The following is a 10,552-nucleotide window of genomic DNA, read 5'->3' as shown; positions in this document are numbered from 1 at the left end:
TAGCCAGAGGTAGAGACAGCGGTAGAGACAGCAGTAGACAGTAGAGACAGCAGTGAAGACAGCATTAGAGACAGCATTAGAGACATCAGTAGAGACAGCATTAGAGACAGCATTAGAGACAGCAGTAGACAGTAGAGACAGCAGTAGAGACAGCAGTAGAGACAGCAGTAGAGACACCAGTAGACAGTAGAGACAGCAGTAGAGCATCAGTAGAGCCAGGGGTAGACAGCAGAGACAGCAGTAGAGACAGTGGTAGACAGCAGTAGAGCCAGCGGTAGAGACGGGTAGACAGTAGTGCCAGCAGTAAAGACAGCGGTAGACAACCGTAGAGACAGGGGTAGACAGTAGAGACAGCAGTAGAGACAGCAGCAAACAGTAGAGACAGCAGTTAACAGTAGAGACAGCAGTAGAGCCAGCAGTAGACATTAGAGACAGCAGTAGAGACACCTGTAGACAGTAGAGTCAGCATTAGAGTTAGTGGTAGAGACAGCAGTAGAGACAGCAGAGACAGTAGTAGACAGTAGTAGCCAGCAGAAGAGATAGCAGTAGAGACAGCAGTAGAGACAGCAGTAGAGACAGCAGGTGAGACAGCAATACAGACAACAGTAGACAGTAGAGCCAGCAGTAAACAGTAGAGACAGCAGTAGACAGCAGTAGAGACAGCAGTAGAGACAGCAGACAGGAGTAGAGACAGCAGTATACAGTAGAGACAGTAGTAGACAGTGGTAGACTGCTGTAGAGCCAGCAGTAAACAGTAGAGAGAGTAGTAGAGACAGCAATAGACAGCAGCAGTGACAGCGGTAGACAGCAGTAGAGACAGCGGTAGACTGTAGAGACAACAGTAGACAGCAGTAGAGATAGCAGGCAGCAGTAGAGACAGCAGGTGAGACAGCAGATGAGACAACAGCAGACAGTAGAGCCAGCAGTAGAGCCAGCAGTAAACAGTAGAGAGGGCAGTAGAGACAGCGGTAGACAGCAGTAGACAGTAGAGACAGCAGTAGACAGTTGTAGACAGCAGTAGAGACAGCAGTAGACAGTTGTAGACAGCAGTAGAGACAGCAGTAGAGACAGCAGTAGACAGTAGAGACAGCAGTAGACCGTAGAGACAATAGTATACAGTAGAGAATGGTAGAGACAGCAGTAGACAGCAGAAGAGAAAGCCGTAGACTGTAGAGACAGCAGTAGAGACAATTGTGGACATCAGTAGAGCCAGCAGTAGAGCCAGCAGTAGAGACATCAGTAAACAGCAGTAGACATTAGAAACAGCAGTAGAGACAGCAGTAGACACAGCAGTAAACAGTAGAGAAAGCAGTAAACAGCAGTAGAGCCAGCAGTAGACAGTAGAGACAGCCGTAGAGACAGCAGTAGAGACAGTGGTAGACAGGATTAGAGACTGCAGTAGAGACAGCAATAGACAGTAGAGACAGAAGTAGAGCATCTGTAAAAAGTAGAGGCAGCAGTAGAAACAGCAGTAAACAGTAGAGAAAGCAGTAGAGACAGCAGTAGACAGTAGAGACAGCAGTAGAGACCACAGTAGACAGTAGAGCCATCAGTAGATCCAGCAGTAGACAGCAGTAGAAACAGCAGTAGAGACAGCAGCGGAGACAGCAGCGGACTGCAGTGGAGCCAGCAGTAGACCCAACAGTAGACAGTAGAAGACAGCAGTAGATATAGCAATGGAGACAGCAGACAGCAGTAGAGACAGTAGACAGTAGAGACAGTGGTAGAGACAGCGGTAGAGATAGCATTAGACAGTAGAGACAGCAGTAGAGACAGCAGTAGAGACAGCAGAGACAGCAGCAGAGCCAACAGTAGACAGTAGAGACAGCAGTAGAGATAGCAATAGAGACAGCAGACCGCAGTAGAGACAGCAGGTGAGACAACAGTAGACAGTAGTAGAGCCAGCAGTAGAGTCAGCAGTAGAGTCAGCAGTAAACCAGAGAGGGCAGTAAAGACAGCAGTAGAGACTGCAGTAGAGACAGCAGTAGAGACTGCAGTAGAGACAGCAATAGACAGTAGAGACAGAAGTAGAGCATCGGTAAAAAGTAGAGGCAGCAGTAGAAACAGCAGTAAACAGTAGAGAAAGCAGTAGAGACAGCAGTAGACAGTAGAGACAGCAGTAGAGACCACAGTAGACAGTAGAGCCATCAGTAGAGCCAGCAGTAGACAGCAGTAGAAACAGCAGTAGAGACAGCAGCGGAGACAGCAGCGGACTGCAGTGGAGCCAGCAGTAGACCCAACAGTAGACAGTAGAAGACAGCAGTAGATATAGCAATAGAGACAGCAGACAGCAGTAGAGACAGTAGCAGTCGAGACAGTGGGTGAGATAACAGTAGACAGTAGAGACAGTGGTAGAGACAGCGGTAGAGATAGCATTAGACAGTAGAGACAGCAGTAGAGACAGCAGCAGAGACAGCACCAGAGCCAACAGTAGACAGTAGAGACAGCAGTAGACAGCAGTAGAGATAGCAATAGAGACAGCAGACCGCAGTAGAGACAGCAGGTGAGACAACAGTAGACAGTAGTAGAGCCAGCAGTAGAGTCAGCAGTATATTCAGCAGTAAACCAGAGAGGGCAGTAAAGACAGCAGTAGAGACAGCAGTAGAGACAGCAGTAGAGCCAGTAGTAGAGACAGCAGTAGAGACAGCAGTAGAGACAGCAGTAGAGAGTGGTAAACAGCCAGAGCCCGCAGTAGAGCCAGCAGTAAACAGTAGAGACAGCAGGAGAGACAGCAGTAGAGCCAGCAGTAAACAGTAGAGACAGCAGTAGAGACAGCAGCAGACCGCAGTGGAGACAGCGGTAGAGACAGTGGTAGAGACAACAGTAAAGACAACAGTAGACAATAGTGACAGTGGTAGACAGCAGTAGAGACAACAGTAGATGGTAGAGAAAGCAGTAAAGATACCAGTAGACTGTAGAGACAGCAGAAGAGACAGCGATAGAGGCAGTAGAGCCAGCAGTAGACATATCAGTAAAGATAACAGTAGACAGTAGAGACAGCAGCAGTAGACAGAGGTAGAGACAGCGGTAGAGACAGCGGTAGACAGCAATAGAGACAGCAGTAGACAGTAGAGACAGCAGTGAAGACAGCATTAGAGACAGCATTAGACATCAGTAGAGACAGCATTAGAGACAGCATTAGAGACAGCAGTAGACAGTAGAGACAGCAGTAGAGACAGCAGTAGAGACACCAGTAGAGACACCAGTAGAGACACCAGTAGACAGTAGAGACAGCAGTAGAGCATCAGTAGAGCCAGGGGTAGACAGCAGAGACAGCAGTAGAGACAGTGGTAGACAGCAGTAGAGCCAGCGGTAGAGATGGGTAGACAGTAGTGCCAGCAGTAAAGACAGCGGTAGACAACCGTAGAGACAGGGGTAGACAGTAGAGACAGCAGTAGAGACAGCAGCAAACAGTAGAGACAGCAGTTAACAGTAGAGACAGCTGTAGAGCCAGCAGTAGACATTAGAGACAGCAGTAGAGACACCTGTAGACAGTAGAGTCAGCATTAGAGTTAGTGGTAGAGACAGCAGTTGAGACAGCAGAGACAGTAGTAGACAGTAGTAGCCAGCAGAAGAGATAGCAATAGAGACAGCAGTAGAGACAGCAGGTGAGACAGCAATACAGACAACAGTAGACAGTAGAGCCAGCAGTAAACAGTAGAGACAGCAGTAGACAGCAGTAGAGAGAGCAGTAGAGACAGCAGACAGGAGTAGAGACAGCAGTATACAGTAGAGACAGTAGTAGACAGTGGTAGACTGCTGTAGAGCCAGCAGTAAACAGTAGAGAGAGTAGTAGAGACAGCAATAGACAGCAGTAGTGACAGCGGTAGACAGCAGTAGAGACAGCGGTAGACTGTAGAGACAACAGTAGACAGCAGTAGAGATAGCAGGCAGCAGTAGAGACAGCAGGTGAGACAGCAGATGAGACAACAGCAGACAGTAGAGCCAGCAGTAGAGCCAGCAGTAAACAGTAGAGAGGGCAGTAGAGACAGCGGTAGACAGCAGTAGACAGTAGAGACAGCAGTAGACAGTTGTAGACAGCAGTAGAGACAGCAGTAGACAGTTGTAGACAGCAGTAGAGACAGCAATATAGACAGCAGACAGCAGTAGAGACAGCAGTAGACAGTAGAGACAGCAGTAGACCGTAGAGACAATAGTATACAGTAGAGAATGGTAGAGACAGCAGTAGACAGCAGAAGAGAAAGCCGTAGACTGTAGAGACAGCAGTAGAGACAGTTGTGGACAGCAGTAGAGCCAGCAGTAGAGCCAGCAGTAGAAACATCAGTAAACAGTAGACAGCAGTAGACATTAGAAACAGCAGTAGAGACAGCAGTAGACACAGCAGTAAACAGTAGAGAAAGCAGTAAACAGCAGTAGAGCCAGCAGTAGACAGTAGAGACAGCCGTAGAGACAGCAGTAGAGACAGTGGTAGACAGGAGTAGAGACTGCAGTAGAGACAGCAATAGACAGTAGAGACAGAAGCAGAGCATCTGTAAAAAGTAGAGGCAGCAGTAGAAACAGCAGTAAACAGTAGAGAAAGCAGTAGAGACAGCAGTAGACAGTAGAGACAGCAGTAGAGACCACAGTAGACAGTAGAGACAGCAGTAGAGCCAGCAGAAGAGACAAGGGTAGACAGCAGAGACAACGGTAGACAATAGAGACAGCATAGAACCAGCGGTAGAGACAGGGGTAGACAGTAGTGCCAGCAGTAGAGACAGCGGTAGACAGCAGTAGAGACAGGTGTAGACAGTAGAGACAGCAGTAAACAGTCGAGAAAGCAGTAAAGACAGCGTTAGACAATAGAGACAGCATAGAGACAGCGGTAGAGACAGGGATAGACAGTAGTGCCAGCAGTAGAGACAGCGGTAGACAGCAGTAGAGACAGCAGACAGGAGTAGAGACAGCAGTATACAGTAGAGACAGTAGAGACAGAGACAGCAGTAGAGAGTGGTACATTTTTTACATTTTAGTCATTTAGCAGACGCTCTTATCCAGAGCGACTTACATTAGTGAATGCATACATTTCATACATTTTTTTTGGTAGACAGCCGTAGAGCCAGCAGTAAACAGTAGAGACAGTAGTAGAGACAGTAGTAGACAGCATTAGAGATAGCGGTAAACAGCAATAGAGACAGCGGTAGACTGTAGAGACAATAGTAGACATTAGAGACAGCAGTAGAGACAGTGGTTGACAGAGACAGCAGTAGACAGCAGTAGAGATAGCAGTAGAGACAGCAGACAGCAGTAGAGACAGCAGGTGAGACAGAAGTTGAGACAACAGTAGAGCCAGCAGTAGAGCCAGCAGTAGAGCCAAAGTTAGAGCCAGCAGTAGAGCCAAAGTTAGAGCCAGCAGTAAACAGTAGAGAGGGCAGTAGAGACAGCGGTAGGCAGCAGTAGCAGAGACAGCAGTAGACAGCAGTAGAGACAGCAGGTGAGACAGCAGGTGAGACAGCAGTAGACAGTAGAGACAGCAGCAGACAGCAGTAGAGATATTAATAGACAGCAGTAGTGACAGCAGGTGAGACAGTAGTTGAGACAACAGTAGACAGTAGAGCCAGCAGTAGAGCCAACAGTAAACAGTAGAGAGACAGCGGTAGACAGCAGTAGACAGTAGAGACTGCAGTGGACAGTAGAGACATCAGTAGACAGTAGAGACATCAGTAGACAGTAGAGACAGCAGTAGAGACATCAGTAGACAGTAGAGACAGCAGTATACACATCAGTAGACAGTAGAGACAGCAGTAGACAGTTGTAGACAGCAGTAGAGACAACAATATAGACAGCAGTAGAGACCGCAATAGACAGTAGAGACAGCAGTAGACTGTAGAGACAGTAGTATACAGAAGAGAATGGTAGACAGCCGTAGAGACAGCAGTAAACAGTAGAGACAGCAGTAGAGACAGCAGTAGAGACAGCGGTAGACTATAGAGACAGCGGTAGCGAGTTGTGGACAGCAGTAGAGAGCAGTAGAGACAGCAGTAGAGACATCAGTAAACACTAGAGACAGCAGTAGACACAGCAGTAGACAGTAGAGAAAGCAGTAAACAGCAGTAGACAGTAGAGAAAGCAGTAGAGACAGCAGTAGACAGTAGAGACATCAGTAGAGACAGTGGTAGACAGGAGTAGAGACAGCAGTAGAGACAGCAGTTGACAGTAGAGACAGCAGTAGAGCATTGGTAAAAAGTTGAGACAGCAGTTGAGACAGCAGTAGAGCCAGCAGAAGAACCAGGGATATACAGCAGAGACAGTTGTAGACAGCATTAGAGACAGCAGTAGACAGTAGAGACAGCAGTAGACCATAGAGACAGTAGTATACAGTAGAGAATGGTAGACAGCCAAAGAGACAGCAGTAAACAGTAGACAGCAGTAGAGACAGCAGTAGACAGCAGTAGAGACAGCGGTAGACTGTAGAGACAGCAGTAGAGACAGTTGTGGACAGCAGTAGAGAGCAGTAGAGCCAGCAGTAGACTGTAGAGCCAGCAGTAGAGATATCAGTAAACAGTAGAGACAGCAGTAGACAGAGACAGCAGTAGAGACAGCAGTAAACAGCAGTAGAGACAGCGGTAGACAGTAGTAGAGCCAGCGGTAGACAGTAGAGACAGCAGAAGAGACCGCAGTAGAGACAGCAGTAGACAGTAGAGACAGCAGTAGAGACAGCAGTAAACAGCAGTAGAGCCAGCGGTAGACAGTAGAGACAGCAGTAGACCATAGAGACAGTAGTATACAGTAGAGAATGCTAGACAGCCAAAGAGACAGCAGTAAACAGTAGAGACAGCAGTAGAGACAGCAGTAGACAGCAGTAGAGACAGCGGTAGACAGTAGTAGAGCCAGCGGTAGACAGTAGAGACAGCAGAAGAGACCGCAGTAGAGACAGCAGTAGACAGTAGAGACAGCAGTAGAGACAGCAGTAAACAGCAGTAGAGCCAGCGGTAGACAGTAGAGACAGCAGTAGACCATAGAGACAGTAGTATACAGTAGAGAATGGTAGACAGCCGTAAACAGTAGAGACAGTAGTAGAGACAGCAGTAGACAGCAGTAGAGACAGCAGTAGACAGTAGAGCCAGCAGTAGAGACAGCAGTAAACAGCAGTAGAGCCAGCGGTAGACAGTAGAGACAGCAGAAGAGACCGCAGTAGAGACAGCAGTAGACCATAGAGACAGTAGTATACAGTAGAGAATGGTAGACAGCCAAAGAGACAGCAGTAAACAGTAGAGACAGTAGTAGAGACAGCAGTAGACAGCAGTAGAGACAGCGGTAGACAGTAGTAGAGCCAGCGGTAGACAGTAGAGGCAGCAGTAGAGACAGTTGTGGACAGCAGTAGACAGCAGTAGAGCCAGCAGTAGACAGAGCCAGCAGTAGAGACATCAGTAAACAGTAGAGACAGCAGTAGACAGTAGAGCCAGCAGTAGACATTAGAGACAGCAGTAGAGACCGCAGTAAACAGCAGTAGAGCCAGCGGTAGACAGTAGAGACAGCAGAAGAGACCGCAGTAGAGACAGCAGTAGACAGTAGATACAGCAGTAGAGCATCGGTAAAAAGTAGACAGCAGTAGAGACAGCAGTAAAAAATAGAGAAAGCAGTAGAGACAGCAGTAGAGACAAGAGTAAACAGTAGAGAAAGCAGTAGAGACCGCAGTAGACAGTAGAGACAGCAGAAGAGACAGCGGTAGAGACAGGGGTAGACAGTAGTGCCAGCAGTAGAGACAGCGGTAGACAGCAGTAGAGACAGCAGTAAACAGTAGAGACAGCAGTAGAGACAGCAGTAGACATGACTAGAGCCAGCAGTAGACAGTAGAGACAGCAGTAGAGACAGTAGACATCACTAGAGCCAGCAGTAGACAGTAGAGACAGCAGTAGACATCACTAGAGCCAGCAGTAGACAGTAGAGACAGCAGTAGACAGTAGAGACAGCAGTAGAGCCAGGGGTGGGCAGTAGAGCCAGCGGTAGAGCCAGCGGTAGAGCCAGCAGTAGAGACAGGGGTAGACAGCAGAGACAGCAGTAGAGACAATGGTAGACAATAGAGACAGCGGTAGACAGTAGTGACAGCAGTAGAGACAGGAGTGGACAGTAGAGCCAGCAGTAGAGACAGCCGAAGAGACAGGGGTAGACAGCAGAGACAGTGGTAGACAATAGAGACAGCGGTAGACAGTAGTGCCAGCAGTAGAGACAGGGGTGGACAGTAGAGCCAGCAGTAGAGACAGTGGTAGACAATAGAGACAGCAGTAGACAGTAGTGCCAGCAGTAGAGACAGGGGTGGACAGTAGAGCCAGCAGTAGAGACATGTAGCGGCAGCGACAGCAGTAGAGGCTCTGTGCTGCTCTACGTTCATTAATTAGCTATGTAAGAGGGCTTTTGGAGCACCGCGTTGTCTGTGCTGTCACTGGGCAGAGATAGGCTGTTTTTTTTGTTGTTGTTTTTTATAATACAAAATTATCATCAACAACTTACTACATCAAACATGTCTAACAAAACAAGAAAAATAATAATACATTTAAAAAACAATTCCAGTGCAATTGTATTCATTATAAATGATTCAGGAAGATGTTATTCTTGTTGTTATTCACTAGGAATGTCCTCTGAACAATATGATTAAATTCAATCAAACATATTTGAAATTTTGGTATAAAATTCTGGAATTTTTGTTTGCGTATAAAGTAGTTGGCAACAAGAATAAAAAAATCCACAATAATTTCAATAGTATTGTTATCATTGCAATAGTAACATATTATATCCTTAATGTCAAAAACATGGGTAGTGTTCAAAATGTTATTCTGTATTGTGCAAGGTTTTCCCAAAATTCTATCACATAATATCAGACAGGCTGTTGACCAGTCTCACAGTCTCTCTATTACAATATAGCAGAGAATAAACTAGAGAGGTTTCAGACACCCCCTCCCTTCACTCTTTCTGCTGCCCTCTTATCAGCCTCGTGCCACAGACCACACTGAGTGGTCAATTACTGTAGGTCATCGCACAGAGAGGCCATCGCACAGAAAGGGTATCGCACAGACACACACAAATACTGCTGAGGGGAGAAAGCTCTTCAAACAATGCTGCTCAATAAGCAGGAGACACTCCTAAAAAAGAAATGGGTTATAGAAACACTACAGTACAGAAACTGATCAGAGCTCACCCTTTTCTGGACGGGTCAGCAACTTGGAAATGGTTTATTGCTCTAGAGTGAATCTGTGGTCGATAACCTGAATCAGTCTTGTATAAAGCTCAAATGCTGTAACTCCAGGATCTGCCCCAGCCCAGGTAATCAGGCTACAGCAGTCCTACTTTGTCTAACACATGAGGATGTGTGAAACGTATTCTTCGGGCTGAAGTGTCCCCACTTGCACCAGCAAATAGCTAGCTTTTTGCGTGGCGCCCACTGGAAAGATGCTGTAGGAGGGCAGTCACATGTGCTAGCAAGGCAAAGGTCTTGGGTTCGGAGCCTCGGTGTGAACTGAAGCAGAAGGAAGTAGTATTTGCTAAGCAAGCAGTAAGACGTGCTTTACATTTGCAAAGCCACATTCAGTGGAGTGGTGGTGGAACCCATACTCTTCACTACTTGACCTTATACAATTTCAAATAAACTTTCACAGATCTCCCTCACGCGATACAAGTCTGATCAAATAGCACTGCTGGTCAACTGACCCTGACAGACCCTGACAGCGAAGCCTTTAGCTTCAAGATGATATTTCTTACATCAAGGGGTCTGCTTGCATAATGATTCTCACTGACTAACCTGGCACAAACAGTTACTTTCAGCTGTACCGAGCTCATAGGGCATTTACAAGGTTTATTATTCAAGAATCAATGTTATATCATTTTAGCTTAAATTACCATTGATTGTGGCTTTAATATTAGAATATGGGGTAGGTAAACTGATCCTAGACCTTTCTGAGGGTAACTTCTACCCAGAGCAGAGCACGTGCCGCAGCCTTGTGCCTCTGAGTGGAGGTTGTTGAAGTGACATCGCCCCCCATGGTGGAGGTTGTTGAAGTGACATCTCCCCCCATGGTGGAGGTTATTGAAGTGACATCGCCCCCCATGGTGGAGGTTGTTGAAGTGACATCTCCCCCCATGGTGGAGGTTGTTGAAGTGACATCTCCCCCCATGGTGGAGGTTATTGAAGTGACATCGCCCCCCATGGTGGAGGTTGTTGAAGTGACATCGCCCCCCATGGTGGAGGTTGTTGAAGTGACATCTCCCCCCATGGTGGAGGTTGTTGAAGTGACATCTCCCCCCATGGTGGAGGTTGTTGAAGTGACATCTCCCCCCATGGTGGAGGTTGTTGAAGTGACATCTCCCCCCCATGGTGGAGGTTGTTGAAGTGACATCTCCCCCCCATGGTGGAGGTTGTTGAAGTGACATCTCCCCCCATGGTGGAGGTTGTTGAAGTGACATCGTCCCCCATGGTGGAGGTTGTTGAACTGACATCTCCCCCCATGGTGGAGGTTGTTGAAGTGACACTACACTGTTGTTGTTGACATGGCATCGCCCCCCATGGTGGCCCCCTGGATATCACTGCTCTGTGTGGATCTATTCCACTCCCAGTCACAGC

The sequence above is a fragment of the Salmo salar genome, chromosome 27 (assembly GCF_965601325.2).
Source record: "Salmo salar chromosome 27, fSalSal1, whole genome shotgun sequence".
Classification (NCBI taxonomy): domain Eukaryota; kingdom Metazoa; phylum Chordata; class Actinopteri; order Salmoniformes; family Salmonidae; genus Salmo; species Salmo salar.
This window is presented reverse-complemented; position numbering follows the sequence as displayed.